This window comes from Mustela nivalis (assembly GCF_964662115.1).
Source record: "Mustela nivalis genome assembly, chromosome: 10".
Lineage (NCBI taxonomy): Eukaryota > Metazoa > Chordata > Mammalia > Carnivora > Mustelidae > Mustela > Mustela nivalis.
Window position 1 is genome coordinate 79,866,962 of NC_139029.1, and position 25,706 is coordinate 79,892,667.

Here is a 25,706-nt window from a genome sequence, read left to right on the forward strand (position 1 = left end):
TAAGTATAAAATAACTGGCAAAATCCATCCAAATTTTGTTTTCATTTACTATATATTTTTATTAAATTCTAAATCTGAGCCTGATATATGTGAGGATTATATACTAGTATACAAGAATTTTTTTCAATAGTATTTAGAATATTGTCTTCTGAGGGTGTTGGAGAGCTGAAGTACATGGTTCCTTCCTTATAGATTCATTGAAGCAAATGCTAGGAAATCATTTAGCTTATAAAGACACAGATGAAGCAAAGTCATGTATCATGTAATATTTCTAAAAGAACACAAATGGTTAGGTGTGTCCTTTCCCTCCTTTATATCTGTACTTAATACTTCATGCATGGAGATCTGAAATCAGGGTGAACTCTTTCTTGCTATTTCTTTCTTCAAGTGAAGGGAGAAAGTATGTATTCTTTAAGAACCTAATTTGCTGGATAAAGACATGATCAGATTCAACCATGGACCTTATTTAACTTTGTTAGATACACAGTGCCAAAAGAAAACAAATTCCTTTTATTTGTCTATATCACTGACACAATTTTACATTACTTAACATTTTTTCTGTCCTTTGGATGTAAATCTTGTACATTTTTATCATAAGATCTAAATGGATTTTTGCACTAGGGAGTCAGAACTTCCTCTCAGCTACTCTCCATCTTCTCTCCCAAAGGATGAGCATGGCAACATCTGTTTTTGCTTTTCATATAATGGGGAATTTTAGGAAATAACAAACATGTTGGAGCAGTGGTGACAGAAAACACAAATCTGATGTCCAGTAGGTCTGATTTAGTTCTGGTCCTGTAGTAAATACTAGCTAGAATTTATAAAATATTTTCTAGTAACACACATATGCTGTACCTTATATGCATTTGTACAACTAATTCCTGTGAACAGTGTGAAATTCCTCTAACAGTGTGAAACAATTATTTCCATATTAGAGAAAATGAGGATTAGTCAATGTTACTATCAAAGTCACATAGTAAATGGCAAAGCCTGAGCTCATGTTTTAAAAACTAATCCACTATCATCTTAGCCCAGAAACCATTAGCAATTGTACTTTATCATATGCCTTCATGAATATGAATGTTTTAACACATCTACTTTTAAGCCTGTCTTATTGCCCTGCCTACCTTGGGCTCTAAGGTTCAGAGCTATGTAATAGGGCAAATAAACACAAAACTAGGCACACTTTTCAGTGGGAGTGTTTTAATCAGGTTCCAGGTGATGGTATGCTTTGCTATTGAGTCTTTAAGCTGACTATTTGTTTTTATTCACATCACTATCATGAGGCCTCAAGTCCTGTGAGTTTCTCAAAATATTGGCCTCCATTTCTACCAGGGACCTTATCTGGGACTGGCTTCAAAATCTATTGATCAGACCTTTGTTTTCTAGGGCCTCAGCCTATACCAGTTTATAAAACAGGCCTGTGACTGCTTCATTTCGCTTCCCACAACTTCTTTGAACTTCAGAATCGTGATAATACCTAATTAAGATTTGCTCTGTGTGAGTTCCATACAAAGCATTTTATATAATTTCCAGTCACAGAATCTATATAAAGTGGTAAAGCTGAAATCTACCTTAGAAAGTCTGTCTCTAGAACCTGGACTCAATCTGTTATACTTATTTGAGACATTTTTGAAATATTTGAGTCAGCTAAGTCCATTCCTCTAACACTGCCCAAAGTGTAAGTTCTGCTGTATATTCATCCTCATACTTTTCTGTGCTTTCTCTTTTCACTGGGCTGTAGAAACCTTATTCCTCACTCCATGGTCAACAAGTCCCTTAGAGAGTTCATATAATGTCTTTTCCACTTCCTTAATTAAAACCTGGTTCTTCTCATTTTACATGTATCCCACAGGGCCAGAAGGTAGGGCATGCTCTTTTTTTTTTCAACTACTGCTTCTACTGCTTTCAAGTAAACATTACCATTCCATTGAAACTTTTGCATCTCACTATACTTTCCGCCCATTTCCATCTCTACAACATAGCAACCTCCTGTTCACTCCCTTACATTCATTGAAGACTTTTGCATCTGGCTTGTCTTATCACCCAAGTGTCAACAATGTCCCGATTGATTTCCTGTCCACGTTTATAGCTTAGGGAATCTATTCTCCTTAGAGTTTCTTGCTTTTCTAAACTCTAGTGACCCAGACCACAACACTTCAGCCAACTCTTTAAAGGCACACTCTGATCTTTGAATCTTCCAGAATTGCTTTATCTCTGAAAATATGCACTTTGGCAAATACCTTGGGAACTCTTGTCCTTTTAAAAATCTGTTTTGGGGCACCTGGGTGGCTCAATGGGTTAAGCCTCTGCCTTTGGATCAGGTCATGATCTCAGGGTCCTGGGATTGAGCCCCGAATTGGGCTCTCTGCTCTCAGCAGGGAGGCTGCTTCCCCCTCTCTCTCTGCCTGCCTCTCTGCCTACTTGTGATCTCTGTCAAATAAATAACATCTTAAAAAAGAAAACTGCTGTTTCCCTGTGCTTAAAACAGTATTTGGCACACAGTAAGTGTTTAATAATTACCTATTGGATCCACAAATTAAAACGTTTGGCTTTTTAAAGATTTTATTTATTTGAGGGAGAAAGAGGGAGGGAGAATCTCAAGCAGACTCTGTGCTGAGCACAGAGGTCAATGCGGGACTCGATCCCATGACCCTGAGATTATGACATGAGCCAAAATCAAGAGTCAGATGCTTAATCAACTGAGCCACCCAGGTGCCCCAGCAAATTACAACTTTAATTTCTTGATCCCAATATATGAGACTTTTGGAAATAGCCTGTGTCTCTTGATTCTTCCAGTTTTGATACCTCATCTGAACTACCTCACTACAATCTTCATTTCTCTTATACTTGTCTATTTATGCCATACCTGCCCAGCAAATCTCAAGTTAGATTGATATCAAAATCTAAATCCTTTGTTCTATTTACTGGTGAAAGATTTAGGCAGAGGAACAGAGGAATGGAAAGACATACTATTTTTAGCTCACAAGATAGCACAGTATTGATGAAATGTAGTATGGGAGATGAGGAGTGGTAAGAGGTAAGTCTAGAAAAGTTGGTTAGTTTCCTCTCTTATACTGAGGATTTTAGTCTTCTTTATAGATAAAAATTGCAAATATTTAAACTGGGGCTCTGTGGTCTCAGGAACCTCCACCATCAGCTGTCCTCGAGGTTACTTTCTTCACAGAAAACCCTAGGAGACCTCCAGCCCATGCCTTCCCTAAACTTCAGCTGTACTGGTAAAACCCCCTCTGTATGGAGAGCAACAGGACCTGCCAGCTCATACTCAATTCAGCTTCAGCTGTCCTGTCAGTATGCCCTCTGCATGGAGAGCACAGGGACTATCCCAGCCTGTGCCCACTTCAGCTCCAGCCATTCCACCAGGGAGACCCCAACACAGAGTACTCTAGAACTCCCAGCCTATGCAGCTACATCTCCAGCTAGCAGCCAAAGTCACCAGGCACACACAGTCTACTCAAGGGATGACAACACACAAGATCATTCCTTCAAGTTTAAGAGAGGTAACTCTTCCATCTAATTTACCAAAACAAACACAAATGCAAGCAAAATGGGGAAAAAGAAATATGCTCCAAATGAAAGAAAGAAAAGAACTCAGAAAAAAAAAAAAAAATGAAACTAAGACAAGCAATCTACATGATAATGAGTTCAAAGTAATGGTCATGAAGCAGCTCACCAGACTGGAAAGAAAAGTGGGTGAACTCAATGAGAACTTCAACAAAAAGATAGAAAATAAAACCAAAAACTCTCAGAATTGAAGACTACAATAACCAGAATGAAAAATACGCTAGAGGGAATTTTACAGTAGATGAAGGAATGTGGAAAAAATGGATCAATGTTCTGGAAAACAAGATAATGGAAAGCATCCAATCTGAACAGCAAAAAGAAACGAGTTTTTAAAATGAGTATAAAATAAGGAATCTCTTAGACAACATCAAGCAAACATTCACATTATAGAGATCCCAGAAGGAGAAAAGAAAGGGGCAGAAAACTTAACTGGAAGAAATAACTAAAAACTTCCCTAATCTGTGGAAAGAAACCGATATCTAGGTTCAGGAATCACAGCTTCAAACATGAACCTAATAAGGTCCACACACCATGTAATATTTAAAATGTCAAAGATTAAAGAGAGTGTTTTTAAAGCAATAAGAGAGAAGCAACTAGTTACATACAAGGGAAATCCCAGTAGGTGATCAGCTGATCTTTCAACAGAAACTGCAGCCCAGCATCCCTAAAGTGCTGCAAGAAAAAAAAGAAAGAAAGAAAAGCAAAAATAGTCTACCTGGTAAAGTTATTCAGAATTAAAGATGAGTTAAAGAGTTTCCCAGATTAAAAAAAAAAAAAAAAAGAGATTTTATCATCACTAATCCAACATTGTGAGAAATGCTTAAGGGACTAATTCTCCTTCTTCTTCTCCTTCTTCTTTTTCTTCGTCAAGATTTTATTATTTATTTGAGAGAGAATGAATGAGAGAGAGCATGAGAGAGGAAAAGGTCAGAGGGAGAAGCAGACTCCCCAAGAAGCCGGGAGCCCGATGTGGGACTCGATCCTGGAAGTCCGGAATCATGACCTGAGCCAAAGGCAGCCTCTCAACCGACTGAGCTACCAAGGTGCCCAGCTTAAGGGACTTCTTAAAGTGGAAAAGAAATGCTATAATTACAAGCACGAAAATTAAGAAAGGAAAAAATGTCATGAGTAAAAGCAAACACACAGGAAAGATAGCATAGCAATCACTTATAAAGCTATTATGCAGGTTAAAAAAAAGTAGTAAAATTAATTTTATCTAAAAAATTAGTTAAGGGGACTCAAAAAATAAAAAGATGTAAAATATGACAATATGTACATCAAATATGGAGGGGAAGGTAAAAAAAGAAATCCTTCTAGAATGTGTTTGAAATTCAGAGACCATCAACTTAATACAGACAGCTATATATTTAGGATGTCATATATGAACCTAATGGTGACCACAATCCAAAAACCTATAATAGGTACACAAACAATAGAGAGAAAGGAATCCAAGTATAACACTAAAAAAGAAAGAAAGAAAGGAATGACATTTAATGAGAAGAGCACCAGAAAGAAAGGAATAGAAATACAAAACAATAACAACAAAAGCAGAAAATAATGACAAAAATGGAAGTAAGTATATAATTTTCAATAATTACTTTAAATGTATATGGTCTAAATGTTCCAATCAAAATATGTAGGGTGATAGACTGGATCAAAACAAAACAAAAACAAGACCCATTTATATGCTCCCTGTAAGAAAATTACTTCAGACCTAAAGATACATGCAGACTGATATGTCATTCGCCAATATCTTCTCTCATTCTGTCAGTTCTTTGGCTTTGTAGACTATTTCCTTTGCTGTGCAAAAGCTTTTTATCTTGATGGAGTCCCAAGAGTGCATTTTCACTTTTGTTTCCCTTGCCTTTGGAGACATGTCTAGCAAGAGGTTGCTGCCTGTGTTCTCCTCTAAGATTTTGATGGATTCCTGTCTCAATATTTAGATCTTTCATCCATTTTGCGTCTGTCTTTGTGTATGATGTAAGGAAATGGTCCAGTTTCATTCTTCTTTATGTGGCTATCCAATTTTCCCAGCACCAGTTATTGAAGACTATCTTTTTTCCATTGGACATTCTTTCCTGCCTTATTGAAGATTAGTTGACCATAGAGTTGAGGGTCCATTTCTGGGTTCTCTATTCTGCTTCGTTGAACTATGTGTCTGTTTTTATGCCAGTACTATACTGTCTTGATGATTACAGCTTTGTAATAGAGCTTGAAGTCTGGAACTGTGATGCCACCAGGTCAGATAATGGGCTAGTATCCAAAATATATAAAGAACTTAACAAACCCAACACCCAAAGAACAACTAATCTAATCAAGAAATAGGAAGAAAACATAAACAGACATTTCTCCAAAGAAGACATACAAATGGCCAACAGACACATGAAAAAATGCTCTGCATCCCTTGGCCTCAGGGAAACATACAATGAGATACCATCTCACACCAGTCGGAAGGGCTAAAATTAACAAGTCAGGAAATGACAGATGCTGGTGAGGATACAGAGAAAAGGGAACCCTCTCACTGTTGGTGGAAATGCAAGCTGGTGCAGCCACTCTGGAAATGGCATAGAAGTTCCTCAAAAAGTTAGAAATAGAGCTACCCTATGATCCAGCATTTTCACTATGGTATTTACACCAAAGATATAAATGTAGTAATATGAAGGAGCATCTACACCCCAGTGTTTATAGCAGCAATGTCCACAATAGCCACACTATGGATAGAGCCCAGATGTCCATCAACAGATGAATAGACAAAGAAGATGTGATACTTATATATAATAGGATATTACTAGCCATCAAAAAAAAATCTCGTCATTTGCAATGCTAAGTGAAATAAGTTAGTCAGAAATAAGTTAGTATTTCACTCATATGTGGAATTTAAGAAACAAAACAGAGGGCCATAGGGTAAGAGAGAGAAACATAAAATCAGAGAGGGTTACAAACCAGAAAAGACTCTTAATCATAGGAAAAAAACCTGAAGGTTGCTGGAGGGAGGTAGGGGATTGGGATAACTGGGTAATGGGTACAAGATATAATGAACACTGTGCATTATATAAGACTGATGAATCACTGACCTCCATCTCTGAAAACAATAATACATTATATGTTAATTAATTGAATTTAAAAAAAAAAAAGACACGTACAGACTAAAACTGAAGAGACAAAAAAAGATAGTCTATGTAAATAGAAACAAACAAAAAAAGCCAGAGTTACTTGTGTCAGGCAAAATAAACTTTAAAACAAAGACTGTAAAAAGACACAAAGAATGGCACTACAAAATGATAAAGGGATCACTGCAACAAGATAAAAGAACTATCTATATGTATGTACCCAACTCTGAAGCACCTAAATACATAAAGCAAATTTAACAGATAAGTGGAGAAATGGAGAATAGTATTAATAGTATTAACACCCCACTTATATATCAATGGATAAATCATCCAGCAAAAAATCAATAAGGAAATAGTATCTTTGAATGATGCACTGGACAAGTGGATCTAAGAGAAATATACAGAACATTCCATCCAAAAACAACAGAATACATGTTATTATCAAGTGTAAATGGGACATTCTCCAGGATAAATCACATGTTAAGCCACACTGCAAACACAATCTCAACAAATTTAAGATAGAAACCATTTCAAATATCTTTTTGACCACAATGATACAAACCTAGAAATCAACTATAAGGGAAAAAAATGGAAAAAACACACAACATGCTAAACAATATGTTGCTAAACAACCAGTGGATCAAGCAATAAATCAAAGAAAAAATAGAAAAATTCCATGGGAGACAAATGAAAATGAAGCACAAAGGTCCAAAATCTTGGGACCCAGCAAAATTAGTTCTAAGAGGGAAATTTATAGCAATATAGTCCTATCTCAAGAAACAAGAAAAATCTTGATAAAAGAAACTAGAAAAAGAAAACAAAGACATCCCAAAGTTAATATAAAGAAGGAAATAGTGAATATTAAGGCAGAAATAAATGATGTAGAGAATAGAAAAATAGAAAAGATTAATGAAGCCGAGATCTGATTCTCTTGGGAGGAATGCGGGGGAAGGTTGATAAAACTTTAGCCAGACATATCATAGCCAGAAAAAAAAAAAAGAACATAAATAAAATCAAAAAGGAAAGAGGAGAAGTAAAAATCGACACCAGAAATACAAAGGAATATAAGACATTACTATGAAAAATTGTATGCTAACTAATTGGACAACCTAAAAGAAATGGATAAATTTCTAGGAACATACAAGTCTCCAAAACTGAATCAAGAAGAAAGAGAAAATCGAGCAGAATGATTACTAGTAACAGAATTGAATAAGTAATAAAATAATCCACAAAAAACAAAATTCCAGGACCAGGTAGCTTCACAAGTGAATTCTAACAAATATTTAAAGAAGAGTTAAGACTTACTCTCACTAAAGTATTCAAACAATCAAAACAAAACAAAACAAAAAGTCAAAAAACTGAAGAGGAAGGAAAATTTCCATATATATATTCTACAAGGACAGAATTACCCTAATACCAAGCCCAGAGGAAGATACTACAAAAAAAGAAAATTACAGGCCACTATCCCTGATAAACAGATTCTGAGATTGGCAACAAAATATAAACAAACCAAATTCAACAATACATTAAAAAGATCATTCAGCACAACCAAGTGGGATTTATTCTGAAGATGCAAGGACAGTTCAATAATTGTACATCAATCAACAGAACACATTAAATAAAATTAAGTATTAAAAATGAGATGATCATCTCAATAGATGCAGAAAAAGCATTTCAAAGATCAGGAACAAGACAAGGATGTCCACTCTCACCACTTTTATCCTACATAGTACTTGAAGTCCTAGCCACAACAGTCAGAAAAGAAAAATAAATATCATTAAACTTGACAAGGAAAAAGTAAAACTGTCACTAAATGTAGATGACATGATAATATACATAGAAAGCCCCAAAGACTGCATCAAAAAACTTGATAGAATAATTAAATTCAGTATATTTGCCAGATATAAAATTAATATTTAGAAATGTTTTTCTATACACTAACAACAAAGTAACATATGGAAAAACTCAGAAAACAATCTCATTTACAATTGCACCGAGAAGAATAAAATATCTAGGAATAAACTTAACCAAGAAGGTGAGAGACCTGTATTCTGAAAATTATAAAACTCTGATGAAAGAAATTGAAAACACTAACAAATCAAAGGATATACCATGCTCTTGGAAGTATTCATATTATTAAAATGTACACATCACCCAAAGCGATCTACAGATTCAATGCAATCCCATTCAAAATACCAACAGCATTTTTTTAAAAAGATTATTTATTTATTTATTTGACAAAGAGAGAGAGAGACAGCGAGCAAAGGAACTCAAGCAGGGGAATGGGAGAGGGAGAAGCAGGCCTCCCACTGAGCAGGGAGCCCAATACGGCCAGATCCTAGGACTCCAGGATCATGAGCTGAGCTGAAGGCAGCTACTTAACCAACTGAGCCACCCAGGTGCCCTGCCAACAGCATTTTTTTAAAGAGAGAGAGAGCATGTGCATAGCGGGGAGGGGAAGAGGGAGGGAGAAAGAAACCCAAGCAGGCTTCATGCCCTCGTGGAGCCCAATGTCCTGAGATCATGACCTGAGCTAAAATCACAAGTTGGCTACCCAAGTGATTGAGCCATCCAGGCACCACCCCAATGGCATCTTTGCACAAAACCAGAAAAATTAACCCCAAAATATGTATAAAACCACAAAAGTCTTCAAATAGCCAAAGTAATCTTGAAAAGAACAAAGCTGGTATCACAATTTCAGAATTCAAGATATGCTACAAAGCTATAGGAATCAAAATGGTGTGATACACAAAAACAGACACATAGATCAATAGAAAAGAATGAAGAGCTCAAAAAACTGATGCATATATTGTCAGTTACAACAAATAAGCAACAATATATGATGGGTAAAAGACAGTCTTTTGAACAAATAGTGCTGGAAAAACTGGACAGCAACATGAAAAGAATGAAACTGGACCACTTATACCATCATAAAAATAAACTCAAAGTGGATTAAAGACTAAATGTGAAAACTGAAACCATAAAATTCCTAAGGGAAAATACAGATAATAATCTCTCTGACATCAGCCTTAGCAACATTTTTCTAGATGTCTTCCTTAGGCAATGGAAATAAAAACTAAAACTATTAAGACTATGCCAAAATAAAAAGCTTTTATTACTAAAGGAAACCATTAACAAAATGAAAAGACCACCTGCTGAATGAAGAAGATATCTGTAAATGACATATGTGATAAGGGATTAATATCCAAAATGTATAAACAACCCCTACAACTCAAACTAAAAAACCAAAAAAATAAAAAAATAAAAAATAAAAACAAATAATTGAGGAAAAAGGCAGAGACACGAAAAGACACTTTTCTTCAGAAGACATACAGTTGGCCAACAGACATAAAAAGATGTCGACATCACTAATCATCAGGGAAATGCAAATCAAAACCACAATGAGATATCATCTTATACTTGTCAGAATGGCTAGTATCAAAAAGACAGAGAACTGATTGTGCCAGAGGAGAAGGGGATGGCCAAAATAGGTGACAGAAGTGGGAAATACTGGGTTCTAGTCATGGAATGAGGAAGTCATGGAGCTATAAATAGAGCCTAGGGAGTATAGTTAATAGTATTATAATAGGTCATATGGTGGCAAACAGTACCTGCACTGGCTAGTATCAACAAGTGTTGGTGAAGATCTGGAGAGAAAAGAATCCTCATGCCTTGCTGGTGGGAATGAAAACTGGTGTGGGCACTATGGAAAACAATATGGAGGTGTCCCCGAAAAATAAACATAGAAAAATATGAACCAGTAATTCCGCTACTAGATATTTAATCAAGGGACATACAAACACTTTTATGAGAAGATATATGTACCCCTATGTTTAATGCAGCATTATTTATATTATAATAATATTGAAGGAACACAAGTATCCACAGAGGGATGAATGAATAAAGAAGATAAACATACACTCTGGAATATTTCTCAGACATAAAAAAAAGAATGAGATCTTGCCATTTGCGTCAACATGGGTGGACCTAGGGGGTATTATGCTAAGTGAAATTAGCCAGACAGAGAAAGACAAATACCATACGATTTTACTTTTATATGGAATCTAACAACAAAAAAGGAATAAATAAAAAATGCAGAAACAGATAAATACAGAGAACTGATTGTGCCAGAGGAGAAGGGGATGGCCAAAATAGGTGACAGAAGTGGGAAATACTGGGTTCTAGTCATGGAATGAGGAAGTCATGGAGCTATAAATAGAGCCTAGGGAGTATAGTTAATAGTATTATAATAGGTCATATGGTGGCAAACAGTACCTGCACTTGTGGTGAGACTATCATAACATACAGAACTGTAGAATCACTGTGCTGTACATTTAAAACCGATATAACATTATGTGTCAACTATATTTCAATAAATTATTTCTTAAATTAAAAATAATTTCCAAAGGGGTTCTATGTGGTTAGATTTGTATTAGATACTGGTAGGAAGGATAGGGACAGATGCCGTGAAGAGAGCCTGGAGTAATTGAGATCAACTGGGAAAACTCTTGGAACAGTATAGGCCAAAGATCATGCTGTGTGTGAACTTAGGCAGTGGAAATGGAAAGAATTTGGAACAATTTTCAGAGATGGGTTGGGGAACCAATTAAATGAAAGGATGTAAAGGAAAAGGAAGAGTTAATAATCAGAGTGTTATGCTATTATTTATATTAACAAAGTAGGTAAAGAATTAGCTCTTGTAGTGTGGTTCTATACCATTAGTTAAAAGAACTGTCAAAATACCCATTTAGGTTGTAAAAGCATATATGAAGCACAGAAAAGAGGTAGGAGTTGAGATAATATCCCGGAAGTCTTTTGGCCATACACTTTATGTAACAGTTTAAGCAAGAAGAGTGGATAAGATCATCTATAGAGAGTTGGAAGAGATTTTTATTTTTATCTCTTCTATTGGTCCTCTGTCCAAATAAATTGTGTCCCATTAAGAGCTGAAATTGAGTCAAATTTCATATGCTTCTAAGAGCCCCACAGAAGAAAATAATAGGAGTATTCGCTCAAGAACTTTACCCCTTTCTTTGCTCTCTTTCCTTGAAGGATTTGTCTTTCTTTGCTTATGCAATCTTTCTTCAATTTAGCACAGAGAGTAATTTGGAAAGTAATTTCTGGCAAGGTGTATAATGTAATGAAATTCCACCACAGGGAAAAATTTGAATGCTCCGTGGAACTTACTATATAATGTCAGACACAGTTTCACCTTAGAGGCTTTTCAAGAACATAGAAAAGTTACTATTTTTGGGGGGGGGGGAGTAATGTTAATGCTGCTTTGTTACTTCTATTGTTTGGCTTTGAAATTTAAATAAATCCTAATCAGAAAGGCCACAAATTACAAATAGGTCTATGTACTATGTGGTTTGTACCAAGTATATGAAAAAGGGCTTAGACCACCAGTGTTTACTCTGTAGTGATATAAATTACTTACAGATATATTCTCATAGAGAAATTATACAATTCTATACCTACACCTACATTCTAGGGAGATAGGCTGAATCTATATTTGTTGATACTTAAAATTCTATTCATTAAGATTTGGCATTTTTTTCTTTGTATTTTCCTTTCATTTGGTTTAGTGGGGTTTTTGCCTTCTTTCATTTTTTCTTCATACTCTCCTTGTTCCCTTAAAAACTCAGAGTTAAATAAGCAATTTTCTAAGATGTCCTTGTCAGGAGACATTATGGAAATCATTTGAATATCATTGCTAAGCCAGGTGAGCCAGTTAAAAATGTAAATAATTTGCAATACCATGAATCTAGCTGATGAAGAGCAAGCTTAATGCTGATTGATTTATTAGAATCTTTTCCTGATTAGTAATTACTTCAAAATGTCTTTTCTATGGTTCAGTTTATAATTTTTGTGCCAGTTCTTAATACATATCTGTATAACTGTCAAGTTTGTAATAAGCATTTCACAACATTAGTTACTCCATAGTTTTCAAACCAGTAAGAAGAACTAGTAACTGTATATTTCTTACAGTTATTGACAAATTGCAGTACTTTGTTGATATTATTAGTGATCTGATTTATAAAGTGTTTGGAAACTTTGGAGTTGTCCTACTCAGCATTTTGTTTTTTCCCAGGGTATTATATCTTAAAATATATATTATGGCACCAAAACAGCATTCAGATTACAGACTCTTAGGTTTTCATTCAATCTTTAAAACTACTTTAAAGGAAAAGATATAATCATGACCTTGAGGCATTTTCAACTTGAGCTTTATCTGAAATTCACAAACATGATTATAATTTCAAGAAGTGCTATCTTAAAGTTGTCTTATTGCTATAATGAAGATGCTAGAAAAGTTCATTTATTCTCAAATTAAATCTCAGGAAATCTATTTTATCATAGGAAATCATTCAGTGCTAAAATCCTACTTTAACTCTGGGGTTCAGATTTATTCATATAACTCTTGGGGAATGCCTACCAGTCAATCACAGAAGTTTTATTGTCTATTATATTTATGTCTTAATATAAATTTCATTTTAACATTCTCTGAGGGTAAGTACTTGGAGTATTGCTACTTTTATCACATGTGTATCTATACCTTTACCTAACTGTGGATACATCAGGAAGTTTGCCATATCCTACATATCACACATTTTAGTTGTGTAGTGATAATAAAAAAGATTTGAACACAATACATATTAACTCAAAAATCTATGATGGATGATTTTCAGCCATTTATTTAACAACTGTGAAAGATAATATTAGGTTCAGTAAAAAAATGTTTTCCAGTTTGGAATTAACTTGACTGTGAAGTTATTTTGGCAGTTGTGATTATAATAACAACCATGATTTACTGATGCCAAGTCTAATACTTGATATATCCATGATAATGTTAGGAGAAATCACTTAATAAAATAAGAACAAATGCATATCTCTTTTTAAAAAATTTTTATTTATCTATCTATTTATTTATTTAATAAACATATAATGTATTTTTATCCCCATGGGTACAGGTCTGTGAATCACCAGGTTTACACACTTCACAGCACTCACCATAGCACATACCCTCCCCAATGTCCATAACCCCACCCCTTTCTCCCAACCCCCCTCCCCCAGCAGCCCTCAGTTTGTATTGTGAGATTAAGAGTTACTTATGGTTTGTCTCCCTCCCAATCCCATCTTCTTTCATTTATTCTTCTCCTACACCCTTAACTGCCCTCCCCCATGTGGCGTCTCCACTTCCTCATATCAGGGAGATCATATGATAGTTGTCTTTCTCTGATTGACTTATTTCGCTAAGCATGATACCCTCTAGTTCCATTCACGTCGTCACAAATGGCAAGATTTCATTTCTTTTGATGGCTGCATAGCATTCCATTGTGTATATATACCACATCTTCTTTATCCATTCATCTGTTGATGGACATCTAGGTTCTTTCCATAGTTTGGCTATTGTAGACATTGCTGCTATAAACATTCGGGTGCATATACCCCTTCGGATCACTACGTTTGTATATTTAGGGTAAATACCCAGTAGTGCAATTGCTGGGTCATAGGGTACTTCTATTTTCAACATTTTGAGGAACCCCCATGCTGTTTTCCAGAGTGGTTGCACCGGCGTCCATTCCCACCAACAGTGTAGGAGGGTTCCCCTTTCTCTGCATCCTCGCCAGCATCTGTCATTTCCTGACTTGTTGATTTTAGCCATTCTGACTGGTGTGAGGTGATATCTCATTGTGGTTTTGATTTGTATTTGCCTGATGCCGAGTGATGTGGAGCACTTTTTCATGTGTCTGTTGGCCACCTGGATGTCTTCTTTGCAGAAATGTCTGTTCATGTCCTCTGCCCATTTCTTGATTGGATTATTTGTTCTTTGGGTGTTGAGTTTGCTAAGTTCTTTATAGATTTTGGACACTAGCCCTTTATCTGATATGTCGTTTGCAAATATCTTCTCCCATTCTGTCAGTTGTCTTTTGGTTTTGTTAACTGTTTCCTTTGCTGTGCAAAAGCTTTTGATCTTGATAAAATCCCAATAGTTCATTTTTGCCCTTGCTTCCCTTGCCTTTGGCGATGTTCCTAGGAAGATGTTGCTGCGGCTGAGGTCAAAGAGGTTGCTGCCTGTGTTCTCCTCAAGGATTTTGATGGATTCCTTTCTCACATTGAGGTCCTTCATCCATTTTTAGTCTATTTTTGTGTGTGGTGTAAGGAAATGGTCCAATTTCATTTTTCTGCATGTGGCTGTCCAATTTTCCCAACACCATTTATTGAAGAGGTTGTCTTTTTTCCATTGAACATTCTTTCCTGCTTTGTCAAAGATTAGTTGACCATAGAGTTGAGGGTCTATTTCTAGGCTCTCTATTCTGTTCCATTGATCTATGTGTCTGTTTTTGTGCCAGTACCATGCTGTCTTGATGATGACAGCTTTGTAATAGAGCTTGAGGTCCGGAATTGTGATGCCACCAACTTTGGCTTTCTTTTTCAATATTCCTTTGGCTATTCGAGGTCTTTTCTGGTTCCATATAAATTTTAGGATTATTTGTTCCATTTCTTTGAAAAAGATGGATGGTACTTTGATAGGAATTGCACTAAATGTGTAGATTGCTTTAGGTAGCACAGACATTTTCACAATATTTGTTCTTCCAATCCAGGAGGATGGAACGTTTTTCCATTTCTTTGTGTCTTCCTCACTTTCTTTCATGAGTACTTTATAGTTTTCTGAGTATAGATTCTTTGCCTCTTTGGTTGGTTTATTCCTAGGTATCTTATAGTTTTGGGTCCCATTGTAAATGGGATTGACTCCTTAATTTCTCTTTCTTCTGTCTTGTTGTTGGTGTAGAGAAATGTAACTGATTTCTGTGCATTGATTTTATATCCTGACACTTCACTGAATTCCTGTACAAGTTCTAGCAGTTTTGGAGTGGAGTCTTTTGGGTTTTCCACATATAGTATCATATTATCTGCGAAGAGTGATAGTTTGACTTCTTCTTTGCCGATTTGGATGCCTTTAATTTCCTTTTGTTGTCTGATTGCTGAGGCTAGGACTTCTAGTACTATGTTGAATAGCAGTGGTGATAAGGGACATCCCTGCCATGTTCCTGACCTTAGCGGAAAAGCTTTCAGTTCTTCTCCATTGAGAATGATATTTGCGATGGGTTTTTCATAGATGGCTTTGATGATATTGAGGTATGTGCCCTCTATCCCTACACTTTGAAGAGTTTTGATCAGGAAGGGATGCTGTACTTTGTCAAATGCTTTTTCAGCATCTATGGAGAGTATCATATGGTTCTTGTTCTTTCTCTTATTAATGTGTTGTATCACATTGATTGATTTGTGGATGTTGAACCAAGCTTGCAGCCCAGGAATAAATCCCACTTGCTCGTGGTGAATAATCCTTTTAATGTACTGTTGAATCCTGTTGGCTAGTATTTTGGTGAGAATTTTCACATCTGTGTTCATCAAGGTTATTGGTCTGTAGTTCTCTTTTTTGAAGGGATCCTTGTCTGGTTTTGGATCAAAGTGATGCTGGCCTCATAAAAGGAGTTTGGAAGTTTTCCTTCCATTTCTATTTTTTGGAACAGTTTCAGGAGAATCGGGATTAGTTCTTCTTTAAATGTTTGGTAGAATTCCAAGAGGTTCAGAAAAATTCCAAAAAGGTCCAGGAAAATAAAGAAAGAAGAAAAGAGAAAACAATTAAAAAATGAAAACAAGTAAAGAAAAAATTAAAAAAAGAAAATATATATTTTAGATAAACTAGTTAAAAAACATTTAAAAAGAAAAGGGTAAAAGTTAAAAAAAATTATCAGAAGAAGAAAAAAAAATTGAAAAAAAATTTAAATTAACTGCAAGACTAAAGAATCATGGGGAGAAAGTCACAAGTTCTGTGCTTTGCTTTCTCCTCCTCTGGCATTCCGCTGCTGTCCTTGGTTTGAAACTGCACTCCTTGGTAGGTGAACTTGGTCCTGGCTGGATTTCTTGTTGATCTTCTGGGGGAGGGGTCTGTTGTAGTGATTCTCAAGTGTCTTTGCCCCAGGTGGAATTGCACCACCCTTACCAGGGGCCGGGCTGAGTAATCCACTCGGATTTGCTTTCGGAAGCTTTTGTCCCCTGAACTCTTTCCATAGAGTTCTGGAGGACGAGAATGAAAATGGCGGCCTCCCAGTCTCCAGGACGGAGGAGCCGAGGGCTCAGGGCTGCCACTCCTCAGTGCGCCCTCAGAGAATAGTGCCCAATCACTCCCGTCTCCCTGGCCTCCGGTGATGCTCTGAGCTCCCCCAGCCTGCAACGGTTCAAGGTAACCCCGAGCTGAGAGCTCACTCCTCAGCTCTGTCTCTGTAGCCAGCTTCCCCGTTCTAATACCTGCAAGCTCTGTGACACTCAGATACCCCCAATCCTTCTGTGACCCTGTGGGACCTGGGGCCACGCTGACCCTGCATGAACTTCATCCCGGTTTAACCTCTGAAGTGATGTCCCTCAGTGGAACAGACTTTTAAAAGTCCTGATTTAGTGCTCCATTGCTCTGCCGCTTTCTGGGAGATGGCCCCTCCCTCTGCGGTCTATCTTCCTGTCACTTTGGATTCACTTCTCCGCCAGTCCTACCTTTCAGAAAGTGGTTGATTTTCTGTTTCTAGAATTGCTGTTCTTCTTCTCATCAATCTCCCATTGGATTTGTAGGTGTTTGCAATGTTTAGATAAGCTATCTAGCTGATCTCCTGCTGCCTATGTAGTCTCAGCCTGCCATTTCTCCACCATCTTGACTCCTCGCCCTTAATTCCTTTAACTTTTGTTTGTCTGGGAACTCTTTATTTTTCCTATTGTCCATGATAACCTTGTTCTCACAGAGGTCCTGACCATCATTACTTTAAATATTCTACCAGTTATATTACTTATCCCTGTTTTGTTTAGCTCTCTTTCTATGATTTTATTCTAGTTGTTCCTTTGGGACATGTTTCTCTGTCTCCTCATTTAGTCTAACTCTCTGTGTCTTTTTTGTGTGTTTCATGGTGTGTCAGGGATGTATTTTCTGTGTATTGTGTTCATCCTACTGTTGCAGAGCTGTGTTTACCTTTAGTCCAGTCATCTGTAATGGCTCTCTTTGCCTATTGTGGGCACGATTTTCCTGTGTTGTTAGTGGGCCAATCTGAGGCCACCTTGGACTTTAGTTGAGTCAGACAAGGCATTTGTCAGAGATAGAGTAGTACCAAACTTCTGGGCACTTTCTCTATATTGTCTCCCGAGAAGCTTTCATTGGCATTCAGGACCTGCAGTCAGATTAGGTATCTGCTCCAGCCCCCTCCTGGGGCCAGTTGTGCTGGTATGTGTTATTATTTCCCCTCTCCCCAGAAGTAGTGTAGGTCCTTGTTATGGCTGCTTGCACACTGACAGACTTATGATTCTACTTGGGTTCCTGCGAGGGCATATTGGAAAGTGATGTCTGTAGGAGAATGTTGGGATGAGGCATGTGTGTTAGCAACGTTTTGCAGGTCTATTTTGGGAAGAGAACTGGAGCTGTTTTATAAAACTGCAGCAAGCCTGGAGAGGGCAGATCCACAGAAGAATGTGAGGGTGGGGGCACGTGTTAGCAAAGTTTGCAGAAGTCTGCTGTGGGATGACACCTGGAGCTGAGTCTTGGTTGGAAGGGGCATGTCCACAAAAGAATGTGAAGGAAGGGTGCACTGTTAGCAAGTTAGATGGAGAGTGTTGGCACTGTGCTGGTTCTTGCAATGTCAGTGTGTGGGGGGCTGGGGAACAAGGTTGGGAAATGGCGCCTGCCAGCTCCATTGTTCCTGGTGAAATCTCCAAAGGATTTCTACTTATCTATCATATGCTCTGAGATTAGTAAATAAATCTTCCCCTATAACCCCAGGCATTTTTTAAACTGATATTTCAATTCTGTATCTATGTGGGACTGTCTGTTGTGGTGTCTGTTTAAGGGTAGGGACTCAGTTTCCTCTCACTCTCCACATTCCTAACACTGATCCTGCTAATTTTAAAGTTCCAGGTGTTCGGTCCTACTAATTATAAGAACTCTACAAATTAGGCCCCTTTGGTATTCAAACTCACATGTTATGGGTATTTGTCTTCCTTGTGGGAGTTCCTCATTCCTGAGATGCTTAGTTTGAGGGTCTATTTCTCTTCCTTCTCTGTGCCTATATTCCTCTCTCCCATGGACAGCCCAATGGGGCTGTTTAACTACCAAACACATACCTACTCTTCCCACCCTCTTTGATATGGCTTCTTCCCTACATTAAGCTGTGGTGAGTCTGTTCTGCCAGTTAGGAGTAATTTTCTGGGTTATTTACACTGATATGGGTGTTATCTAGGTGTATTCAAAGGAAGAGATAAGACCCTCCTACTCTGCCATTTTCCCTGGAAGTCCCCAGCAAATGATATTTTAAATTTATTATTAATTTGGTTTGTTAATATTTTATTGAGGATTTTTATATCCATGTCCATTAGAAATACTGGCCTATAGTTTTCTTTTTTTTGTAGTATATTTTTGTGGTTTAGTATTAGAGTAATGCTCATAGAAAGTATTTGGAAGTTTTCCTTCCATTCTATTTTTTTCAATGGTTTCAAGAAAGTAAGTATTAATTCTTCTCTAAATATTTGTTAGAGTGCACATGTGAAGCCATCTAGTCCTGGACTTTTGTTTGTTGGAAGTTTTCTTTAATTTTATAAATATTGATTTAATTAATTTATTTATTTAATTTTTTAAGATTTTATTTATTTGACAGAGATCACAAGTTGGCAGAGAGGCAGGCAGAGAGAGAGAGAGAGAGAGGAAGAAGCAGGCTCCCTGCTGAGCAGAGAGCTCAATGTGGGGCTTGCTCCCAGCACCCTGGGATCATGACCTAACCTGAAGGCAGAGGCTTAACCCACTAAGCCACCCAGGCACCCCAATATTTTATTAATTTAATAGAGAGAGAGAACAAGGGGAGGAGAAGAGGGAGAGAGACAAGCAGACTGTGCTGAGCACAGAGACTGACAAATTTTAATCCCACGACCCTGAGATCATGTCCCAACCAGAAACTGAGAGTCAGACTCTTAACTGACTGAGCCAAATCTGTAAGGGTTTTTTAAATTTGTTTTTATTTATTTATTTTTAACTGATTAAATTGCATTACTAGTAATAGGTCTGTTCCAATATTCTATTTATTTCTGATTCAGTTTTGGGAAATTGTATGTTTCTAAGAATTTATCCACTTCTCTGTTGTCCAGTTTGTTGCTATATACTTTTTCATAATATTCTTTTATAATCTTTTACATTTCTCAGGTGTCAGTCATTATTCTCCTTTGTCATTTCTTATTGTGCTTGAGTCCTTCTTGTTTTCTTGATGAGTCTGGCTAAAGGCTTTGTCAATTTTGTTTTTCTTTTCAAACAAGTATCTCATGTTTTCATTGATCTTTCCTATTGTGTTTAAGTCTCCATTTTATTTATTTGTGCTCTAATTTTTATTACTTATTTTTTTCTAGCTTTGGGCATTGTTTGTTTCTTTTTTCTTTTCTTTTTTTTTTTTGTCTCAACACCTTTATATGTAAGGTTTTTTATTTGAGATTTTTGTTTTGTTTTCAACACCTTTATATGTAAGGTTTTTTTATTTGAGATTTTTCTTGTTTTTTTGAGATAGGACTATATTTCTAGAAACTTCTCTCTTAGAACTGCTTTTGTTGCATCCTAAAAATTTGGACCATGGTCTTTTTATTTTCATTGTCTCCATGTTTTTTGGTTTGGGGGCTTTTTGTTTGTTTGTTTGTTTTTGTTTGTTTCCTCTGGATTTTTTTTTTTAAGATTTTATTTATTTTCAAAGAGAGAGAGAGCACAAGCAGGGGAGTGGCAGGCCAAGGGAGGAGCAGGATCCCCACTGAGCAAGGAACCCAATGTGTGACTCAGTCCCAGGATGCTGGGATTATGACCTGAGCCAAGGGCAGACATTTAACCAAATGAGCCATCAGGGTGTCCCACTTCCTTATGATTTCATGATTGACCCATTGGTAGTTTTGTAGCATGGTGCTTGTGTTCTTTCCAGATTTTTCCTTGTAACTGATTTCTCACTTTTACCACTGTGGTAAGAAAAAAATGCTTAAGATCATTTTAGTCTTCTTAAATTTATTAACACTTGTTTTGTGTGCTAATATATGGTCTATCCAGGAGAATATTCCATATGCACTTGAATTTGTATTCTGCTCTTTTTGGATGGAATGTTCTGTATATATCTGTTAGGTGGATCTGGTCTAGTATATCATTCAAAGCCACTGTTTCTTGATTTTCTGTCTGGATGATCTATCCATTGATGCAAGTGGGGTGTTATAGTCCTATTATTATTATATTACTGTCCATTTCCTTCTTTATGTCTGCTAATATTTACTTTATATATTCAGATGGTCCAAATTTGGGGGTATAGATATTTATAATTGCTATATCCTCCTGTTGGATTGAGCCTTTATCATTATGTAATGCCCTTCTTTGTCTATTGTTATAATCTTTGTTTTAAAGTCTGATTTATCCAATATATATATTGCTACACTGCCTTTTTTTTCTCCTTTCTTCTTTTGTTTCATTTTTTGGTTTTTGTTTGTTTGTTTTGCTTCCATTTGCATGGTATGTTTTTCCATTCCTTCACTTTCAGTCTATATGCATCTTTAGGTCTAAAGTGAGTCTCTTGTAAGCAGCATATAGATGGGTCTTGTTTTTCAATCCATTCAATCACCATATTCTTTTGATTGGAGCATTTAGTTCATTTATATTTAAAGTAAATATTGATAGGCATGTCCCTATTGCCACTTTGTTAATTGTTTTCTGCTTGTTTTTGTAGTTCTTCTCTATTCTTTCTTCTATTGTGTTCTTGTCATTTGATGGTTGGTTTTAGTGTCATGCTTATATTCCTTTCTCTTTATTTTTTGTGTATCAGAAGTTTTTGTTTGGGGTTACCATTGGGTTCACATACAACATCTGATGTGTATAGAAGTCTGTATTAAATTGATGGTAACTTATGTTCAAAGACATTTTAAAAGCAGTAAATTTTTACTCACTCTTCCACATTTTATGCATATGATATATTTTGTAGTTTTTTATTTTGTATGTTCTTTGACTAATTTTTATACATTATAAATGATTATAAATGATTTTACTTTGGGGTTTTAGCCCTCCATTCTGGCTTTCCAAGTAATTAATCTACTGCTTTTAATATAGATCTTCTATTAACAGATTTTTTTCATAATTTTCTTACTTCTAGCTATGGCCTTTGAACTTTAAAAATTCCCTTTACCTTTCTTGTAGAATGGTTTAGTGGGGATGAATGCCTTTAATTTTTGTTTGTCTCAGAAATTTTATCATTACATCTATTCTCAATGACAATCTTTCTGGGTAGAGTAATATTGGTGCTGGGTTTTTTCTTTCATCACTTTGACTGTATCATGTCACTCCCTTTTGGCCTGCAAAGTTTCTGCTGAAAAATTACTTGATAGCCTTATGGAGTTCCTCTTGTACATAACTGTTTTCTTTTCTCCTTCTGCTTTTAAATTTCTTTCCTTATTATTTTTACTTATTATTTTTTTTAAAGATTTTATTTATTTATTTGACAGAGAGATTACAAGTAGGCAGAGAGGCAGGCAGAGAGAGAGAGGAGGAAGCAGGCTCCCCGCTGAGCAGAGAGCCCGATGCGGGACTCGATCCCAGGACCCTGAGATCATGACCTGAGCCGAAGGCAGCGGCTTAACCCACTGAGCCACCCAGGCGCCCCAATTTTTACTTATTATTTTAATTTAATTATCATGTGTCATATTGTGGACCTCCTTTCAATCATTTTGTTAGGGGTGCTCTGTGCTTCATGGATTGAGATGTCAGTTTCATTCCCCAATTTAGGGAAGATTTTAGCTACTATTTCTTCAAATAAATGTTCTCCCTTTTTCTCTCTCACTTCTTCTGGGCCCCTTATAATGTGAATATATTACACTTGAGAATATCAGAGATCCCTTAACAGATTTTAATTTTGTACTCTTTTTTCTCCTTTCAGCTTGGTTGCTTTCCATTATCCATAATCTTATCCATATCACTAACCCATTCTTTTGCATTCTCTAATCTGCTGTTGAGTCCTCTACTATATTTTTCATTTGTTATTGAATTCTTCAACTGTAAATAGTTCTTTTTAATATTTTCTATCTCTTTGTTAAAGATCTCACTGAGATCATCTACTCTTCTCTAGTCCAGTGAGTATTTTTATGAGTATTACTTTGAATTCTTCATCAAGTACTTTGCTTATCTCCATTTCATTTAACTCTTTTACTGTGATTTTGATATTTTATTTGGGACACACTTTCCTGCCTCTTCATTTTGTCTAGCTGTCTGTATTTCTTTCTATATATCAGGTAGGTCCACATGTCTCCTGGTCTTAAAAGTAATGGTTTTGTGTAGAAGAGGTCCTGTGGTGTTCTGTAGCACAATCCTCTCTTGTCTTTAGGATCAGGATCTCCAGGAGCATCTCCTGTATGAGCTGAAGTTCCTACTGTGTAGTTGAGCCATGTTGTCTTCAGTCCAGTTAGATGCAGTGACCTGCTTTACCTGCTATGGGTACAGTGGACATGGTTTTGTCTTCATGCTGTTGAGAGGCCTAAGACCATAGTAGGTTTATTGGTGGACATCAAGTCAGCCTTGGTGTGTGCAATTATCCTCTCTGCCACAGCTTCAGGCACACCAAAAGGCAGGTATTAGTTCCTGCACAGCTAGCTAAAATACTGGGATGCTGGAACTGCAGGTGCAATGGTGTATGTCTCCACCCACCCTAGAGCAGAAGTCACCTTGGAATGGTGCTGGTCCCTTCAGCAGCTGCCTGGTGGGTATAGCAGGGCAGGAGTTGCTTTGGAGGAACACCTGCTGAAGCAGGTGCTGTATGGGGTGGGTTCTTAGGGGAGCTCTGAGGTGGGATACATGGTAATAGTAAGCTAGGTAAAAGTGTTAGTGCTGGCTCCCATAAATATCTGGCTATCTAGGCTGAGGAAGTGAAGAGAAATGGCATCCACCATTACTTTTGTTCCCAGAAAAGTCTCCTAAAGATCTTTGCCCCACCAGCATGTAGTCTACGGTTAGCCAGTAAATCTCCTTCATTTATACTCCAGATGCTTTTCAAACTGGTGCTTCAGTGCTGTGTCTTAGGCTGAATTATGATGTTGGGTCTTTAAGGTGGGGATTTAGTTTCATATCACCCTCTGGTTCTCCTAGTGTTAGGTCTGTTGATTTTTAGGGTTCTCAAATGTAAACCCCACTGGTTTCAAAGTGATATGAGAACTTCTCATCTCTGTGTAAGTCGTCAGTGCTGGGGTGCCTGATTGGGGTCTGATCCTCTTATTCCTCATGCATGTGGTGTTCCTCCCTTTTGTGGTTATTCCTGCCAGGAGTTTAGTTTTCAGCCACATTGCTGCCTTCATACTTTTTTTTTTTTTATTGTTGTTTTGTTTTGTTTTGCTTTTTGGTTAAATGTGGGCTTCTCTCTATGATTAACTGTGAAAGGTCTGTTCTGCCAGTCTTCAGGTTATTTTCAGAGTTAGTGGTATAGATGTAGCTGTTATCTCACTGTGTTTGTGGGAGAGGGTGAACTCTGTATCCTTTTCTCTGACATTTTCTTTCCTCCTTGCATGTGGAAATTTTGTATAAAATAGAAAATGAATACAGTCGATATTTTAATTTTTATAAAGATTTTGGTTACATAAGATGATATAAGTGTAATCAATAAAAAAGAATACAAATGTTTTTGGGAAAAAAAGAAAATACAAAGTGAGGGAGTAAAAGGAAATACATAAAATTTTGAATGTCTAAGAAAAAGTTTTACAAATTGGTTTTAGAATGAAGATGGTATATATCAAACAATTATGATTTAAATTCCATTAGTTTTTGGGGTGCATGGGTGGCTCAGGGAGTGAAAGCCTCTGCCTTCAGCTCTGGTCATGATCCTAGGGTCCTGGGATCGAGCCACACATGGGGCTCTCTGCTCAGCGGGGAGCCTGCTTCCTCCTCTTTCTCTCTGCCTGCCTCTCTGCCTACTTGTGATCTGTCAAATAAATAAATAAATAAATAAAATCTTAAAAAAAGAGAAGCCCGAAATTTAAAAATAAAATAAAATAAAATAAACTCCATTAGTTTTATTTAAAAGTTATACAGGTTTTTTCCTTAAAACACCACTGATAATATTCTGGAATTAAATCATGTAATTATTCAAACTTACAACAAAAAGTGTTGATGTCAATTTAAATTATATTCAGGCATTCATGTTTTTTCAAAATTGTTTTTGGAAGTACATGAGCAAAAAATAATGAACTACAGTTATATACAATAAGATCTTTTATAGTAAGGGCTATGTATCTCTTGTTTCTATGCTATACCTCTAGGATTTAGTGTAAAGCCTAAGACATAGCACAAGTTTCATAAAGTTTTTAGAATTAAGGAAAATTATTTTTACAGAAAATCTCCTACTGTAAAAAGGAGCATAAAATAACGTTTGGTAGAAAAAAGTCTACAACATTAAAAAAAAGATCATAACATATAAAGGTCGTAGAATTTCCTTTGGGAAAGCACCTTTTCACTATTCTTTGTTTATATGCTGAGGACTCCAGGGATTGAGGAACTGATTAAATCTTGGCCAATCAAAGCATCAAATTCCCATCTACTGTGATTATTTCAGAGGAAGGCACATAACCTCAATTAGCCCAGTCAAAGGGATTCTATACTCTGGTCATAATGATTAGCTCATGAATTGGCAAGTGATACAAGCTGATCTTATCAGGCTAACTTCTGACACTTGAGGAATTACCAGGAAGTGAAATTCCTTGTCTGCAAAACTGGACTAAGAATATACATTTAGTAGGATGTTAGCAGATCAAATGCAATGATATATATAAAATAAATCTGGCAGTTAGAAGGTCATTAATGACCATTAGTCTTTTAGTAAGAGAAGTTTCTATGGAATCTTGGTGGCAGAAGTCAGACTTTCTGTCTAAAAAAAGAAGAGGTCATGTGAAATAGTAGGTATAGACTGCACCTGCCTACAGTGTGAATGTAAAGAG